The 19,587-nt window shown below is 44.2% G+C and overlaps 1 long non-coding RNA gene across 1 annotated transcript; it reads right to left on the minus strand.

Moving 5' to 3' along the window:
- Positions 1-2,542: 2,542 nt before the first annotated feature.
- On the minus strand, positions 2,543-17,275 carry LOC122455792. Its single transcript, XR_006274255.1, has 2 exons — positions 17,035-17,275; positions 2,543-2,920 (listed from the first exon to the last, which is right to left on the minus strand). It is a non-coding gene; the product is annotated as an uncharacterized LOC122455792 (long non-coding RNA).
- Between the last annotated feature and the right edge of the window lie 2,312 nt (positions 17,276-19,587).

Raw genomic sequence — 19,587 nt, forward strand, 5'->3', positions numbered from 1 at the left:
AACAAGCATTGAATGGTGGGATCATATCGTCATGCAAGTTTGGGATAATGAGCAGTGGCTGCAGAACTTTTGGATGGGAAAAGCCACTTTCATGGGACTGTGTGCTGAGCTCACCCCCACCCTGCGGCGCAAGGACATGATATTGAGAGCTGCCCTGATGGTGGAGAAGTGGCTATTGCAATCTGGAAGCTAGCAACTCCAGACAGCTACCAATTGGTTGCTAACCAGTTTGGAGTGGGAAAATCAACCGTTGGAATCATGTTGATGCAAGTTTGCAGGGCCATTAATTTCATCCTGCTCAGAAGAACCGTGACTCAGGGCAATGTGCATGACATTGTGGCTCGCTTTGCACAAATGGGTTTCCCTAACTGCAGAGGAGCGATAGATGGGACGCATATTCCAATTCTGGCACCAGACCACGTAGCCTCCGAGTACATAAATCGGAAGAGGTATTTCTCTATGGTTCTCCAAGTGCTTGTGGATCACTGTGGGCTTTTCATGGATATTAACGTAGGTTGGCCCGGAAAGGTGCATGACGCATGAATCTTTCGGAACACAAGCCTGTTCAAGAAGCTGCAAGCCGGGACTTTCTTCCCAGACCTGAAGATCACCGTAGGGGAAGTCAAAGTGCCCACTGTGATCCTTGGAGACCCTGCTTACCCTTTAATGCTGTGGCTCATGAAACCCTACACAGGGAGCCTTGACAGCAGCAAGAAGCGGTTCAACAACAGGCCGAGTGGTGCAAAATGACTGTTGAGTGTGCTTTTGGCTGTTTAAAGGGCCTCTGGCACTGTCTGTATGGGAAGCTGGACCTGGCTGATGACAACATCCTCATGGTTATAGCCAGATGCTGTACCCTACATAACATTTGTCAAAGGAAAGGTTAAAGCTTCACTCAGGCATGGACCATGGAGGTTCAACACCTGAAAGCTAAATTTGAATAGCCAGAGAGCAGGGCTGTTAGAGGGGCTGAACGTGGGGCTGTAAGGATTAGGGATGCCTTGAGGGAGCAATTCGATGCTGAAAGCCCCCAGTAATGTTTGCTGCCCTGCATGGGAGTGAAGTGCAGTGGTTCCAATGCTAGTAGGCATCTGTGTTTGCTACGTATGATGCACTGACTTGCAGTGCCTGCTGCTTTCCTGGGCTACGGTATCTTTTACAAATTACAGAGGGAAACCAAAGCACACACAGCATTACAGAAAAATCCCACTTTGTCACAATCAACACAATCTTCATACTCACCTGAAAGTATTCAGGCTAAGCAGAAGACAAGTTATCCTTTGGTCCAGCAACTACCAAATCCCTCACCTTTTTCCCATCTAATTTTTAAAGAAGAAGTTTAAGTTATTTACCTTCTCCTAATCTCCTGGCTGCTTCTCTGTATCAGGACTTGGGTTTGGTTAGGGGAAAAAAATACACAATATGGAGGATGAGGGTTTTAACAAAATAAGCCTCTCTCAGGTGGAGTTATGCCACTCAAAGTCAGATTAATGTATATGCAGATTTCATTTCCATAATTTCTACCAAAAAAAATTAAATAGCAGCATTAAAATAATTGCTGAAGACACAAATCATCTAATCAGATATTTCAAGGGAATCTGTTGGTTGTTCAGGATAATGCTAGAGATATTCCAGTATTGAGTAGGGTTGCCAGGCATCTGGTTTTTGACTGGAACACCCGGTCGAAAAGGGACCCTCGCAGCTCTAGTCAACACCCCGACCGGGCCATTAAAAGGCTGGTCAGCAGTGCAGCGGGGGCCTGGGGCTAAGGCAGGCTCCCTGCCTGCCCCAGCTCCGCGTGGCTCCTGCAAGCAGCCGCCAGGTCCCTGAAGCCCCTAGGCACATGGGCGGCCAGGGAGGCCCTGCCCGCTGCCCCCACCCTGAATGCTGGCTCTGCAGCTCCCATTGGCTGGGAATTGCAACAAATGGGAGCTGTGGGGACAGTGCCTGCGGGTGCGAGGGCAGCGTGTGGAGCCTCCCTGGCCACCCATGCACCTAGGGGCCACAGGGACCTGGCGGCTGCTTCCTGGGAGCCGCAGTAATGCTGCCAGGACCCTGCACTCTGAACCCCTTCCTGCATGCCAACCCCCTACCGCAACCTGGAGTCCCCTCCCACACCCAAACTCCTTCCCGGAGCCCACACTCCACCACATCCCAACCCCCTGCCCCAGCCCTGAGTCCCCTCCTGCACCCCAAACCCCTCATCCCTGGCCACACCCCAGAGCCCACACCCACAGCCGGAGCCCTCACGCCTCCCTACACCCCAACCTCTGTCCAAGCCTGGAGCCCCCTTCTGCACCTCACCCCACCCCAAGGCCTGCAACCCCAGCTAGAGCCCACACCCCCCCCTGCACTCCAAACCCCTCAGGCCCAGCCCAGAGCCCCTTCTTGCACCCCAAACCTCTCATCCCTGGCCCCACCCCAGAGCCCGCACTGTTGACTGGATTTTATATCTTGGCCAGGGGAACCCGTCTGAGGTTCATCTCCCTATCCCATGTCTCTCAAGTGGTTTGTCTTTACCCCAAAGAAAACGTACAAGGGATAAGGTGCAAAAAAAGGGACAGATTTATTAACAGGCAACAGTTAAGCAAATAAGTTAAACAAGGTAAATAACATAGGTAAAACACTAAGGACTCAGGGTTGCAACAGAAAAAGGGATCACATATGACAGGTTTTAGCTACGACAAGGTAGAGGGCTTGAAGCCCTGACCCAAGAATAAACCCAGATCAGGTCCATTAAAGAACAAGATGTTGCTTCTTTACCGTCTCTTGCAGCTTGAGGAGCAGCTCCACTGTCAGGACTGGCTGACCTCTGGTGACACCATCAGGTACTGGAAGCAGGAACTTGGACAGGTAGATGATCACTCTGTCTTCCTCCTTTATAGGTCTTCCTCCCTGCGTCATTGTAGGTGGATGTGAGCTGAAGAATCAGGACAGCGGATGGCAGCTATCCTCGCGTACAAGGTAAGCTACCCTCCCAATAATCCTAGTGTGATGCTATGGCCTACCTATGATGCAGACAGCAGCATTAGCTATTTCCTAGAACAGCAGGATATGCTACCTCCAAGATGGGCAGCCCTGGCTGCCTGACAACCTAGACCTATATACTGCCCAGTTGCTGGGCAGATTACCAGTCAGGGACCTGCCAATTTCCCACCTCTGAGGGAAAAGTGTGCCAAACCCAACAGTGGGAGGGGGAAGAAGTGTACCAAACATGGATTCCAGGTTATTGTTACAGAAATCCAAGATGGCACATAGGGGCTAATATGAGATGACAGGAAAAACCCTCTACAGCACCTCCAGCAGGAGCCCTCAACTCCCCACAGCCCACACTCCAACCCCCTGTCCCAGCCCAGAGCCCTCTCACACACCCTGAACCCCTCATTTCTTGCCCACCTGGATCCTGCACTCCCAGCCCAGAGCCTATATCCCCCTGCACCCTGACCCCCTGTCCCAGCCTGGAGCCCTCTCTTGCACCCTAAACCCCTCATCCCCAGCTCCACCCCAGAGCCCACACCTCCAGCCAGAGCCTGCACCCCCTCCCACAGCCCAACTCCCTGAACCAGCCCAGTGAAAACGAGTGAGGGTGGGGAAGAACGAGCGATGGTGTAAGGGGGGATGGAGTGAGCAGGGGGCGGGGCCTCATCAAAGGGGCAAGGAAAGGGTGTTCAGTTTTCTGCAATTAGAAAGTTGGCAACCCTAGTATTGAGAAGGAGGTAGTTGTGGTTGAAAAGAGGAACTGATGAGTGGAAGGATGGGGATGCTGATTGTTGATTTGCTTTTTATTATTGTTTGGGTTGTTTGGATATGAAGTCTAGCAACTGTAGCTCAAAATTAAGCGGGGTGGGGGGCATTCTGTGGGAATATATACAGAAACATCACCAGAGGGAGCTCTCTCACACGTTTCACTACCTCACACTCGGGAACCTCCCTACCTTACACTCAAGGTTTTCCTTTTGGGCTTTTATAGCAGATCAGTCTTTTCCCTGAAGAGACTGGCCTGCTGTGGAGCCACCCGTCATTGCCTGGTAGGCTTCATGCAGCTCAGAAGGCCACAAACATTTTCTGCTGTGCGCAAGCCCTTAGTTATTTTTTTATTGTCAAACACAAGCATCATTTAATTTTGCCAAGCCTGGAATCTGTCAATTTTGCTCCCATCAGCAGATTACATTACTCTCAATAAACCATGTGTGTGGGGAGTGACTGGAACATGAGCATAATGCACTCACGAAAGATAGACTAGGAATTAGCTATCATCTATTTGGCTAATAAGATGAAAGGTGACAGAAGGCTCTGTTACTACATCCCCTTCAAAACGGTTTGCTACCCACCCCTACTTCCCATCTACTTCTACAGATTTAGGGCCCGATACTGCAACTGCATGCACACAGGCAGATCTTTGAATACTTGCAGAGCTGCAATGATTTCAATATGGCTCTGCATGGGAACAGGAACTCCATACAGACGGGGGGCCAATCCACATTGCTCCAGTGGCAGGATTTGGCTCCTATTTGGATTTCATGGTGCAAAAATAAATACATATATTCCCACCCCATAAAAAACAGAAAAGGCAAAGTTAAGGCTGAGATGTTGAATTCATACTTACATCTCTGATGTTAAACAGCACTTAGCACCTTATCATGTAAAGATTTATGTATGTGAATAGTTCTACTGAACTCAATCTCTGATAGGAATACTCATGTGCATAAAGTTAAGCATGTGCATAAGTCTCCACAGGATTGGAGTCTTATTTAGTGCCTTTCATCCAGAGATCCCAAAGTGCTCTATCAACCTTACAAACAGATTTATATACCTTCCAGAAATTACTTTACACATTGCAGAACCTAGAAGTCTTGTCTCACAGGCCCTTGCTCTAACCACACTTGCAGTTAAAATAATTTAGGCATATTTGAGGTAATCAATATATGACAAGTATGATGAAAAGGGGAACAAAGAAGACCTCAGAAATTATAGCCCAGTCAGCCTAACTTTGATATCTGGAACAAATTATTAAACAAATCAATTTGTAAGTACCTAGATAATAATAGGTTTATAAGCAATAGCCAATATGGATTTGTCAAGAACAAATCATGCCAAATGAACCTAATTTCCTTTTTTGAAGGGGTTACTGACCTAGTGGATGGGGGTAAGAGGTAGATGTGATAGATCTTGATTTTACTAAGCCTTCTGACACAGTCCCACATAACATTCTCATAAGCAAACTAGGGAAATATGGTCTAGATTAAAATAACTATAAGATAAGTGCACAACTGGCTGAAAAACTACACAGAGTAGTTATCAATGATTCTCTTTCAAACTGAAAGGACATATCAAGTGGGTTAGGTACTATTTAATATTTTCATTAATGACTTGAATACGGGCGTGGAGAGTATGCTTATAACATTTGTAGATAACCAAGCTGGGAGAGGTTGCTGGCACTTTGGAGTACAGGATCAGCATTCAAAATGACCTTGATAAATTGGAGAACTGGTCTGAAATTACAAGATGAAATTCAATATAGACAAGTTTAAAGTCCTACACTTAGGAAGGAACAATCAAATTCACAACTATACAATGGGGAATTACTGGCTACATGGTAGTTCTTCTGAAAAGGGGTTCTAGAGGATCACAAATTGAATGAGTCAACAATATGGATGCAGTTGCAAAAAAGGCTTGTATCATTTTGAAGCATACTAACAGGAGTGTCATATTTAAGACATGGGAGGTAATTTGTACGATGCTACTCAGCACCAGTGAGGTCTCAGCTGGAGTAGTGTGTGCTGGGCACCACACTTTAGGAAACAAGTGGACAAATTGGAGAGAGACCAGAGGAGAGCAACAAAAGTGAGAAAAGGCTTAAAAACGTGGCCTATGGGGAAAGGTTAAAAAAAATGGGCATATTTAGTGTAGAGAAAAGAACACTGAAGGGGGAGCTGATAACAGTCTTCAAATATGGCTGTTAAGGGCTGTTATAAAGAGGATGGTGCTCAGATGGTTTCCATGTCCCCTGAAGGTAGGACAAGTAGTAATGTACTTAATCAGCAGCAACAGAGATTTAGGAAAAACTTTCTAACTATAAGAGTTGTTAAATAGGCTTCCGAGGGAGGTTGTGGAATCTGCATTATTGGATGTTTTTAAGAACAGGTTACACAAACACCTGTCAGGGTGATATAGATATGCTTTGGTCCTGCCTCAGTGCCAGGGACTGAACTAGATGACCTCTTGAGGTTTTTCCAGCCCTCTATTTCTATGATTCTATGCAAATAACAGCATTTAGGTGCTGAAGTTATTTCATTTCTAATATACATTATTATACATTATATATATTACAGAGGCAAAAGTGGTGCCTTTATAGTTAAGGCTATATTTCGGTTATGTCAACACACATTTTAAGGGAAGGGAGTTGGATGGGTATCAGCTGATAATAAAGGGTTAATGTTGAGAACCTCATTTTACAGTGTGGAAGGAGCGGAGATCATCATGTATATGACACTACCAGTCTATCAGCCAGATAGAGACTCCTTTTTAAAAAATCCATCCTCACAACTATTTTCAAATCCCAAGTAATGCTGCTTCAAACTTACTAGTTAACACTTATTAAACTTTCTCCGGTACTATCACAAGGCTGGTTATGAAGTTGCATTGCAAATTCAGAGGAGCTTGTCACTCTCAGGGTGAGTGAGGTATTTGCAATCTAATCTATCCCCTAGGATATTTTAATGTATCTGCCAATGTGTTATGGCTACTTAGGTATAAGTATCCATCTAGGACGGAAGCAGAATGGGATGCGGAGCCTAACATGAAAGATGTAGGAGGGAAAACTGACTTTAGTGCAAACCAAAGAATCGCTGCCTTGGAGTAGTAAAAATCTATGACCCGTAAAAAAACAAAAAAGAGGAATGTATATTTATTTCATTTCAGAGGCCCTGTTGCTTTTATTCCATGTATCCAGAGCATTAAGCATAAACTGAAAAAGAAAAGGAGTACTTGTGGCACCTTAGAGACGAACAAATTTATTAGAGCATAAGCTTTCGTGAGCTACAGCTCACTTCATCGAAAATGCATCCGATGAAGTGAGCTGTAGCTCACGAAAGCTTATGCTCTAATAAATTTGTTAGTCTCTAAGGTGCCACAAGTACTCCTTTTCTTTTTGCGAATACAGACTAACACGGCTGCTACTCTGAAACCAAGCATAAACTGAGGCAGCAATGAATCTGAAAACTGTTTAATTCAGAGACAGCTAATTACATTCATTTGTACAAACTGTGTAGTTGACCCAACAAGAAATATTCTGCTCGGCAGTCTTAGGTTATTCTGAATTAACGCAGTGACCCAAAAACTAAAGGCTATGTGTGGTCCCAGCACTATACAAACTGAGATGACTCAGTCAGATTTTATTTTTTCCATAAACAGTGTAAAGTTGTATGATCTGTAATTCAAACTCTGATATCCTAAAAAGAAAAGGAGTACTTCTGGCACCTTAGAGACTAACAAATTTATTTGAGCATAAGCTTTCATGAGCTACAGCTCACTTCATCGGATGCATTCGCTGGAAAATACAGTGGGGAGATTTATATACACACACAGAACATGAAACAATGGGTTTTATCATACACACTTTAAGGAGAGTGATCACTTAAGATGAGCTGTCACCAGCGGGGGGGGCGGGGAGGAGGAAAGCCTTTCATGGTGACAAGCCAGATGGGCCATTTCTAGCAGTTAACATGAACATCTGAGGAACAGTGGGGGGGGAGGGGAGAAATAACATGGGGAAATAGTTTTACTTTGGAAAACCTTTCATGGTGACAAGCAAGGTGGGCCATTTCCAGCAGTTAACAAGAACATCTGAGGAACAGTAGGGGGTGGGGTGGGGGGGGGAGAGATAACATGGGGAGATAGTTTTACTTTGTGTAATGACTCATCCACTCCCAGTCTCTATTCAAGCCTAAGTTAATTGTATCCAGTTTGCAAATTAATTCCAATTCAGCAGTCTCTCGCTGGAGTCTGTTTTTGAAGTTTTTTTGTTGATGGATAGCCACACTCAGGTCTGTAATCGAGTGACCAGAGAGACTGAAGTGTTCTCCGACTGGTTTTTGAATGTTTTAATTCTTGATGTCTGATTTGTGTCCATTTATTCTTTTACATAGAGACTGTCCAGTTTGACCAATGTACATGGCAGAGGGGCATTGCTGGCACATGATGGCATATATATCACATTGTTAGATGCGCAGGTGAACGAGCCTCTGATAGTATGGCTGATGTGATTAGGCCCTATGATGGTGTCCCCTGAATAGATATGTGGATATCCTACCTAGTTTGGAACACATTTTCTTCTGTAATAGCTACTTTCCCCCAGACGATCAGGCAGAGAGACTTTTCTGATTTCCATTATCTAGCATAAACTAATGCCAGAGTAAGAAAGAAAGAATTCCTTTTGGTGATCTTTCTAAGGCCCCTATACTGTAATCCTTTATTTATGTGAGTGGTATTTAGTCATGTAAGTTTCACATAAATAAGAAATTGAAGAACTGACCCTTCTGTTAACATGTGTTCTGCTCTCTCTCTCTCTCTCTCTCTCTCTATATATAGTGAGGGGGCAAGGCCAGATGGCTATAGAAAAGTAGTTGTAGATAGATATATTAGCTCCAGGCTAAACAAATCCCTGGTACCAGGATAAGTGAAAAGACACCTGGGGCCAATTAAGAACTTTCCAGAAGGCAGAGAGAACGCTAGGTTGATTGGGACACCTCAAGCCAATCAGGGGCTGGCTGAAACTAGTTAAAAGCCTCCCAGTTAGTCAGGTGGGTGGGCATGTCAGGAGCTGTGGGAGGAAGTTGCACTGTTGGAGAGACTGAGTAGTACACACCATATCAGGCACAAGGAAGGAGGCCCTGAGGTAAGGGTGAAGTGGAGCTTGAGGAAGTGAGGGCTGCTGTGGGGGAAGTAGCCCAGGGAATTGTACATGTCATGTTTCTAAAAGGTCAGCTACCATAGCTGATACTATTAGGGTCCCTGGGCTGGAGCCCGGAGTAGAGGGTGGGCCTGGGCTCCCCCCCGCTTTGCCCCCTGATTAATCACTGAGACTGGGAGACAACAGACACTGTGCAAGGAAGGATAACTTCTCCTCACCTCCCTCGCTGGCTTATGATGAAAATGGCTCAGTAGACTGTGACCCTTGTCTCTAGAGAGAAGGGTTACTTGGAGGGTCACAGAGAGGCTCTGAGGCTAGTGAAATCCGCCAAGAAACGCGGGACCCACGGAGGCAAGGACAAAGCTTTTTCTCACACACACACACACACACACACACACACACACACACACAGAGTGATGGGGTCAGGCCAGATGGCTACAGCAGAGTGGTAGAAAGCAGGTATATTAGCCCCAGGATAAGCAGGTCCCTTTTCCGCTGGTAACTGAACAGGGGTTACTCCAGGTTAATTAGGACACCTGGGGCCTGCCAGAACCTGTTAAGAGCCTCCCTTCCAGCCATATAATGGCATGATAGGAGCTATGGGAGGAAGGTGCGCTACTGGAGAGCTGGGCAGTGCACATGCTGGCAAGCACCAGGAGGGAAACCCCACAGGTACAGAGGCGAAGGGCAAGGGGAAACCCTGCCCAACAGGGTGAACAGCCCTTCCGGGTCCCAAGATCTGAGGGAAGAGACCCAACCAGAGGTGAGAGACTGAATGGATGTCTGGCCTGTTGCCACCATGCCCATAGGGGCTAACAGAGACTAAGGGGCTCCCCTCCACCTTCCCATCAAGGAGGCTGGGAGGAACCCTGCTCAGGTAAGGCGTGGACAGTAAGCCCAGGGACCTGGGGAAATTCTGAGGGAGGGAGGAATACCCTGGCTCGCTGCTAAGAGGAAGCGCAGAACCCACCGAGGCGGAGAAGGAGCTCTGTCACAACTGGTGTGAGAGATGGGATTGTGACAGCGCAGTGGACTAAGCTAAAGAAAAAGGGGGGGGGATTTTTCTTGTCCTCAACACAATGGATGATGTGGTGAGGGCACTAGAACAGGCCACAGTGGCCCAGGAGGAGGCCACCCGGGCCCAAATGACAGCCCAGCAGGAATCAATGCCGTTGCAGCACAAGGCCAACTAATTACTTATGAATCAGGCGACCCAGGACCTAGCCCTGCTGCGCGAGGTGATGGACCAGCTAAAAGCTCTGACCACCCCTAGCCCATGGGCCTGACGGGACACAAGCACCGAGGGCTACTGGTTATCTACCAAAGATGCTGCAGAAAACAACGTCGAGGCATAGTTCCTTACATTTGAAAGGATCGTGTTGTCCGAGGCCTGGCCCCGGGACCAGTGGTTCAGCATCCTCACCCTCTTTTTGTGTGGGGAGGCTCAGAAGGCTTACCATGACATGTCTGCAGAAGCCGCAACCGATTATCCCCAGTTGAAAGCGGAGATCCTGGCCCGATCAGGGGTGACGGCAGCAGTGCAGCCCCAAAGGTATCACGTGTGGAGATACCAACAGAACAAGCCTCTGTGGTCCCAACTATTTGACCTTACCAACCTCGCATGGAAGCGGCTGTGACCCAAGGCCTATAGTCCAGAGGAGATTTTGGTCATAGACCAGTACATGGGGGGACTGCCACCAGAACTTTGCGCATGGGTAGGCCAGAATGACCCCTCCTCCTACAACGATGGAGGTGGTCGTGCTGGTGGAAAGATGAATGATGACCAAGGAACTATCCTGACCACAACATCTGAATCAAACGACCAGCCCTATCCTGGGTGTTCGGACGATTGAGCACCCAGAAAAGTCTAGGTGAAAGCCGAGAGGAGACAAGGGATGGAGCAACCTGGGCAAAGAGGACTGTGGGGCCAGACCCCCTAGCCCAAAGAATAAAAGGGGTTCCTAGGACCACATAAAGGTGTTATGCATGAGGGGAGTTGGGGCACATAGCGTCCCAGTGTCCCAACGTCAAAGAGCCCATGCTGTGTAACGTGGGGAACTGGGCAGACCTGTGCACCCTAATCCACCTTGTGGGGTTGCAGTGACTCACATAAACATACAAGGCCAGTGAGACTGAATGGGGTAGAAACCATGGCACTTGTGGACTCCGGGAATTCTATCACACTCATCTTGGGGAAGCTAATGAAACGTAGCCATAGCCAGCTAATGCAGGCCAAACATATTGGGGTAACATGCATCCATGGGGCAGTTAATTATTACCCCACCATCCTGGTGAAGATTGAGATACAGGGGAACTTTATTGGGGTAACAGCAGGAGTGGTCCCTAAATTCCCATACCCCATACTCACATGGAGGAATTTCCTGGGATTTGGAAGCTTGCTCCCACCAGAGGGATGGGAAGAAAGGGAGGATCCCAAAGTTAATGAGTTCTCCACAGCAGAATGCCAACCCCTCCCAACTTCCTCTGAGATATCTCAGGATCTGCTCCCTGTTCCCAGGAGGGTCAGGAAGACCAAGCGGGAAAGGAGGGCCAGCTAAGGTCTTGGGAACCTGGATCCTGACCCAGGGCCAGAAGGCCGTCCTCGTAGGCAGGCAGACATGGGCAGTGGATACAGAGGCTGCCACGGCAGAAGAGGGACCCGAGGCTGGTCCCAATTACAATGCCACCGAACTGGCAAAGAGGGCAGAGACAGGCCCCCTGGAACTTGGACAGGCTAGTCCCAGGAGGGAGAATCTCAGGCAGAAGACCTGAGATATGATAACATCAGGAAGGAGGTGGCTGAAATAGATGGAGTATCCATAGACAGAAAAGCCAGGGCACCAGGACCCTACTTCAAGATCAAGACGGATCTCCTGTACCGGGTGATGCAGGGACAGGAAGTACAACAGCTCCTGGTGCCCACAAAAGCATCAGAGGGCAGTGTTAAGCCTTGCCCACAGTCACCTTTTTGGAGGACACCTAGCACGGACCCTATGAAGATTCTTCTGGCCATGAGTACATGAAGTCTAGTGGTATTGCGCCTCCTGCCCCAAGTATCAGCTCCACAGTCCCCGCCCCACTTGAGGGCACCGTTAGTGCTTCTGTCAATCATAGAGGTCCCATTTGAGCTGATAGCCATGGACCTGGTGGGTGCCCAGAGAAAATGGCCTGAGGTCACCAGCATGTGCTTGTTGTCCTGGACTGGTCACCCAGTAACCAGAAGCTGTCCCCCTGCAGAACACAGCCTCCAAGTCGATAGCCAAGGAGCTAGTGGAAATCTTTGCCTGGGTAGGGCTACCAAAGAAGATACAGCAACAGGGGACTTCCTTTCATGTCAAAATTGATGAAGGATTTATGCACTCTACTCCATGTACAGGCCCTGTGGACTTCTGTCTACCACCCGCAAACTGATGGTCTTGTGCAAAGGATCAATGGGACCCTAAAGGCCATGATAAGGAAAGTGGTAAGTTGGGACAGGATAAGCAGGTCCCTTTTCCCCGGTAACTGAACAGGGGTTACTCCAAGTTAATTAGGATACCTGGGGCCAATCAAGGGCTTGCCAGAACCTGTTAAGAGCCTCCCCTCCAGTCAGATAGGGGCCTGATAGGAGCTGTGGGAGGAAGGTGTGCAACTGGAGAGCTGGACAGTGCAGATGCTGACAAGAACCAGGAGGGGAAACCCCACAGGTACAGAGATGAAGGACAAGGGAAACCCTGCCCAACAGAGTGAACAGCCCATCCAGGCCTGAGGGAAGAGACCCCACCAGAGGCGAGAGTCTGAACTGGATGTCTGGCCAGTCACCATCATGCCTGGAGGGGCAACCAGAGATTAAAGGGCTCCCCTCCCTCTTCCCCCATCAAGGAGGCTGGGAGGAACCCTGCTCAGGCAAGGTGTGGACAGTAAGCCCAGGGAGGAGAGGAAATTTCTGAGGGGGAGAGGAAGCTAAGAGGAAGCGTGGAATGCATCGAGGCTGAGGAGCTCTGTCACAATATTTAATACATTGATTAGCCTTTGAAATAATGCATCTGTTGAATTTTCCTTGCTGCCCTCCGCACTTTTTCTGTTTATTGTCTGGCTGTGAGCTGGAAATGTACTCTATAGAAAGTGGGCACTTTGAAATTATTCCCTGATCCTTTCTTTACCTGTATCAACATTTAGATTTTATTTTTTCAAAACAATAAAATAAATGCCCTCTTCCCTTTATTATTTGGGGCCTTCAGCACATTCTGCTAATTATTGCTTTTTTCCCCTGAATCATTTCAACTCATCTTTCCGCATTTGAAATGCTTCATCCCCACTTAGGATTTCCCGTGTTCCCTGTACTAAATCCAACACGTTTCTTGCCTCCTTATGATGTTTTAACCAGTGAAGTGGGGACTGCATTCCCTAAATGTGAACTTGACAATGGACTCTCCAAATGACTATAGCCTTAGAAAAATACTTATGGATACCACTACAGGCCTGAAGGCTCTTCCGATGCAGAGATTAACCTTAGTGATGGGCTGCATATACTCCATGTCTGTAAGGGTATGTCTACTCTACAAAGAAAAACCTTTGGTAGCAAGTCTCAGAGTCTGGGTCAATTGACTCAGATTGTAGGGCTAAAATTAGCAGTGTAGACATTCAGGCTGAGGCTGGAGATGGGTCTCTGAAACCAGCAAGCAGGGAACACTAAACTGGGAGGAGAGGTAGATATGCTGGAGCGTAGGGATAGGATACAGGGGGACCTAAACAAATTAGAAGATTGGGCCAAAAGAAATCTGATGAGGTTCAACAAGGACAAGTGCAGAGTCCTGCACTTAGGACGGAAGAATCCCATGCACTGCTACAGACTAGGGACTGAATGGCGAGGCAGCAGTTCTGCAGAAAAGGACCTAGGGGTTACGTAGACAAGAAGCTAGATATGAGTCAACAGTGTGCCCTTGTTGCCAAGAAGGCCAATGGCATTTTGGGCTGTATAATTAGGGGCATTGCCAGCAGATCGAGGGACGTGATCGTTCCCCTCTATTTGACATTGGTGAGGCCTCATCTGGAGTACTGTGTCCAGTTTTGGGCCCCACACTACGAGAAGGATGTGGAAAAATTGGAAAACGTCCAGTGGAGGGCAACAAAAATTATTAGGGGACTGGAACACATGACTTACGAGGAGAGGCTGAGGGAACTGGGATTGTTTAGTCTGCAGAAGAGAAGAATGAGGGGGGATTTGATAGCTGCTTCCAACTACCTGAAAGGAGGTTCCAAAGAGGCTGGATCTAGCCTGTTCTCAGTGGTAGTAGATGACAGAACAAGGAGTAATGGTCTCAAGTTGCAGTGGGGGAGGTTTAGGTTGGATATTAGGAAAAACTTTTTCACTAGAAAGGTGGTGAAACACTGGAATGCGTTACCTGGGGGGGGGGTGGAATCTCCCTCCTGAGCTCCCTTCCAACCCTGATATTCTACGATTCTATGTCTGACCTGCTATTTTTAGCCCCATAGCCCAAGCCCATGTCAAATGACCCCGGACTCTGAGACTCTGTACCACAGGCTTTTCTTTGCAGTGCAGATATACCTTAAACCAGCAGACAGAGTCACCAACCAGTGCATTTCAAATAAAACCTAAATGCTCAAGGTCAGTTCCATGTCCCTTATCTCAGAGCAGGTATATTAATGAACAGATGATGCAAAAGATTCAAAGTAATTAATACATTTAAAACCAGAGACCTTTCCTGCTTACTACAACCTGAGGAGAAGGAATCTCTTTCCCCCTAGGTAGCCCTACCTCAATACAGACACACACATTAAGGCTTCTCCAGTATTTCCAATCCCAAGTATTCAAAAATCATGAGTCAGGGACCATAAAAGACATGATTTTAAAAAAAATAACCTTTTTATTTGCCTTTGGGTTTTGACTAGGGCTGTCAAGCAATTAAAAAACAATCACGATTTACTGTGCCGTTAAACAATAGAATACCATTTATTTTAAATATTTTTGGATGTTTACTATATTTTCAAATATATTATTTTAAATTACAACATAGAATACAAAGTGTACAGTGCTAACTTTATATTTATTTTTATTACAAATATTTGTACTGAAAAAAACCCAAACATTTTCAATTCACCTAATACGAAGTACTGTAGTGCAATCTCTTTATCATAAAAGTTGAACTTACCAATGTAGAATTATGTACAAAAGAACTGCATTAAAAAAATAAAAATCTAAAATTTTAGAGCCTACAAGTCCACTCAGTCCTACTTCTTGGTCACCCAATCACTCAGACAAACAAGGTTGGTTACTATTTGCAGGAGATAATGCTGCCTGCTTCTTGTTTACAATGTCACCTGAAAGTGAGAACAGTCCTTTGCATGGCACTGCTGTAGCTGGTGTTGCAAGATATTTATGTGCCAGATGCACTAATGATTCCTATGTCCCTTCATGCTTCAACTACCATTCCAGAGGACATGCTTCCATGCTGATAATGGGTTCTGCTCGACAACGATCCAAAGCAATGCGAACCGATACATGTTCATTTTCCTCATCCGAGTCAACTGCCACCAGCAGAAGGTTGATTGTCTTTTTTGGTGGTTTGGGTTCTGTAGTATCCACATCAGTGCTGCTTTTTTAAAAAAAAAAAAAAAAAAAAAGACTTCTAAAAGCATGCTCCACACCTCGTCCCTCTCAGATTTTGGATGGCAATTCAGATTCTTAAACCTTGAGTAGAGTGCTGTAGCAATTTTTAGAAATCTCACATCAGTACTTTCTTTGCATTTTGTCAAATCTGCTGTGAAAGTGTTCTTAAAATGCACCTGTGCTGGGTTATCTGAGACTGCTATAACATGAAATATATGGCAGAATGCAGGTAAAACAGAGCAGGAGACATACAATTCTCCCCCCAAGGAGTTCAGTCACAAATTTAATTGACTTTTTTTTTTTTAAATGAGCATCAGCATGGAACCATGTCCTCTGGAATGGTGGTTGAAGCATGGAAGGGGCATACAAACGTTTACCATATCTGGCATGTAAATACCTTGCAACAATGACTACAAAAGTGCCATGCGAATGCCTGTTCTCACTTTCAGGTGACATAAATAAAAAGCAGGAAGCAGCATCTCCCATTAATGTAAACAAACTTGTTTGTCTTAGCGATTGGCAGAATAAGTAGAAGAATTGAGTGGACTTGTAGGCTCTACAGTTTTACACTCTTTTGTTTTTGAGTGCAGTTATGCAACCAAAAAAAAAAATAAATCTGCATTTTTAAGTTACACTTTCATGATAAAGAGATTGCACTTCAGTAGTTGTCTGACGTGAATTGAAAATTAGTATTTCTTTTGTATATCATTTTTACAGTGCATATATTTGTAATCAAAAATAGTAATATAAAGTGAGCACTGCACTTTGTATTCTGTGTTGTAATTGAAATCAATATTGAAAATGTGGAAAAACATCCAAAAATATTTAATAAATTTCATTTGGTATTCTATTGTTACAAGTGCGATTAATCGCGATTAATTTTTTTGAGTTAACTGCGATTAATTGACAGTCCAAGTTTTGACCCCTTAAGGTACACTTGAGTCAATTTTTTCAAGTTTTATCTGCTATCATGAGGGATAGAAATTTTTTTTTTTTAAATAAAAGCTGACAGTCTCGCATAAATCACTTGTTCCTAGGAGCTTTAAGTAAAACAGCAAATATCACAAGACTGGCAATAAAATGAGAGTTAGCAGCACCTCCTCCTGAGCATTGGGTCGCTCATCTCTGCTATTCCAACAAAAGACACAGGAAGCCTGGTATTTGGGTTCCTGCAGGTCAGATGCTTGCTCCTAGTTTCATTTGCTCTGACTACAGCTCTCAGTTTCAAAGGGCTCAAGAGCTGTAGCAGCTGCACTAGGAAAGGACCACCTCCGTAACTACACTTCTTCTTAGGACATCAGTGTTAGGCAATCTTCAGAAAGGACGATTAATCTAAATTCAATAGCCAGCCAGCCAGCCGTATTTTTCCCCACAGAAAGACGATAGTTCAGAATGCTAGACACAATTCTAAACCAGACATCACTGAAAACCTCTAAGCACTAAAATAATGGGAATCATGTCAGGTTACTTAATTCTGGCAGCAGCCTTAAAGGGTTAAAAATCACATGCTTACCTTGTTCATTTTAAATGTATTACCATCAGAAGTAGCACTTAAGGATACTGTAACTTAAAGATAAGAAACTCTTCTATTTTTTCCAGTCTGTTTTCTGGATTTGACAGCACTTTGTGCATGGCCAGTTTTTCTTGTTGCTCATGTGGGTATTTCACACAGCAACAGGGAAGAGAAAACCGTATAAAAATAGGAAAAAAGTTCAATAGAACCACAAAAACATTGGCAGAGAAAACGTAATATCCGACAGTACTTATAACTTTTTTTTTTGGAAACTGACTAGCTTGCAAATGAACTGTTTCTTTAATACCTAGTTAATGCATGCGCACACCAACTACTGTTATTTCCTTCATTTTTAGTGTTCATAATAATCTCTCATTTTGAATTGCTCTTGGCCCCCTTAACTGTAACAAAGATTTTCACATAAATTAAGATTTGTTTTTCGTTCGAGTTGTTTTATGCATTTGGGATGAAGAAGCTAGAAGGGTTGACTTAGTAGAAAAGATTGACAGAGCTAAATATGGGCAGCTTGGTTAGGAAATAACGGTCTGTGTGATACATAAACCATTTTTGTTTTTAAAGGATGTTAACCACAAAGAGAGAGAGGAACTATGCAGCACAGTAAATAGAGCTGTCATTTTAAAAAGGAGAAATTTAAGCCACAGGAAATACTGCTTGACAGACTTATTAGGATGTGGAATTGTCAGAGAACATGGTAGAAGCCCTATCGCTTCGGACATTTATAACCAAATTGGTCAAACCAGGAAATGTACTGTAGCAAACATTCAGACATTAGAAAGGAGATGGAATGGATGGTTTAAATAGGTCTTTAATCTTCAATATTTATGATTCACTTTGATTCCAAATTCTTCTGTTCAGCACTGCCACCAGAGTGAAAGTTTCATATTTGTCTAAACAGTACTGTGATTCTTCCACTAGAGGGCAACCATTGCATTTCCATTGATTGTTGCTGTATTGAGGAACTGTGAAGTCCTCAAACACTGATTTTCAACCTTTTTTCATTTGCAGACCCTTAACACATTTTGAATGGAGGTACAGACTCATTTGGATATCTTAGACATAATCTGTGGACCCCCACAGATCCACAGACCACAGGTTGAAAACCACTGCTCTAAAATGAGTAATAGATTTTTGCACAAGAATTTCTATTGAACCATAATGGCTCATTTTTACACTATTCTGAGAAGTCAAGATCATTTGTTTTCAACCAAGACACAAAATCAAACAAGCTGAATTCAGTTTAAAATAAAAGGTTTCTTTTCTTTTCCATTTTTGGTAATAATCTCGTGTTTTTCCTTTTACAAATGTGGTAATGTACTGACACTAACATTACAAAGCAATTATATGTCTAAAAGTATGTTTAAAAAAACTATGAACAAATACATTCTTAAATCAGATTAACTGAGGGAGACACCAGATAAATGCAAATTAAATTATTTGATTTATTCTTCTAACATAAAAATTTAAAAATCTTTAAATCCTTATTTTCTTCAAAACTGTTTCAGTATAAAACTATTGACTGTTATGTTACAAAAACAAAGAGAAACATTTACACAATATAAATTAATAAAGTGTGATTGTGAATTGTGTATCAGAAACAAAATGTAAGGAAAGATTACTTTTTAAAGAATGGAAAATGTTATATCATCTAAACAACAGTGATCAATTAGAAGGTTTGCAAGTGTGTTTCCGTGATAATTTAATGGGACATCATCAATTTAAAAAATATACTTTATATCTGATTTAAAAAAAAAATCCTTCTATTCAAGTAACATCCATGGCTCTGATCTTTTAATCTCCTACCTCTATGCAGAGCTCCATTGACTTCACTGAGATTCTACATTAGTTTAAGGGTCACCCATATGAATCAGATTGCAGAATTAGGCCTAATATTACTATAAACAGATCACTGAATTTTCTCTCGCTGTTTACTTTGTGCATTTGATAGCACTTGGTGTAGAGTCAGTTTTGGTGGTTTCCTCGTATAATCTGTTTTCATTTTTGTTTGTGCGAGTCACATACAAAAACCCAGCAAAAGGGGAAAGGATTTTTATTAAAAAAAAAGGAAAATGTGATTGCAACAAATTGGTATGGGGAAAGACAAGGGCAGGTATAGCAACTGAAAATACTTTAAACTCATTTTTATAAATTTAGTAGATTTCAAGTTGATGGTATTGCGGTAACTTGGAAATGGTTGGTACATTTTACAAGTTCTGACTTGGTAACACAAAACCAACAATTTTTTTTAATGTTAAATGCTCTTTATTATTGTCTGCAATCCTATTATTGCATAAGGGTCACATGTATCTTAAGTTTAATAAAGCTATCAAATTGGTAGACCAACCAAAAAGCCAAAAACACACACACACACACACACACACACAAAAAAAACTTGTTTTGATTTTTAAGCAACACCCTTTTAGAACTTTGAGTGAATGTGTTTCTGGTTTTGAATGGAAGCAGGAATGACTGACTGAATATACATTGTTTGATTACAATTTTGCACATGCACAGATTTTTTTTTTTTTTTTAAAG

Source organism: Dermochelys coriacea, chromosome 9 (genome assembly GCF_009764565.3).
Source record: "Dermochelys coriacea isolate rDerCor1 chromosome 9, rDerCor1.pri.v4, whole genome shotgun sequence".
Taxonomy (NCBI): domain Eukaryota; kingdom Metazoa; phylum Chordata; order Testudines; family Dermochelyidae; genus Dermochelys; species Dermochelys coriacea.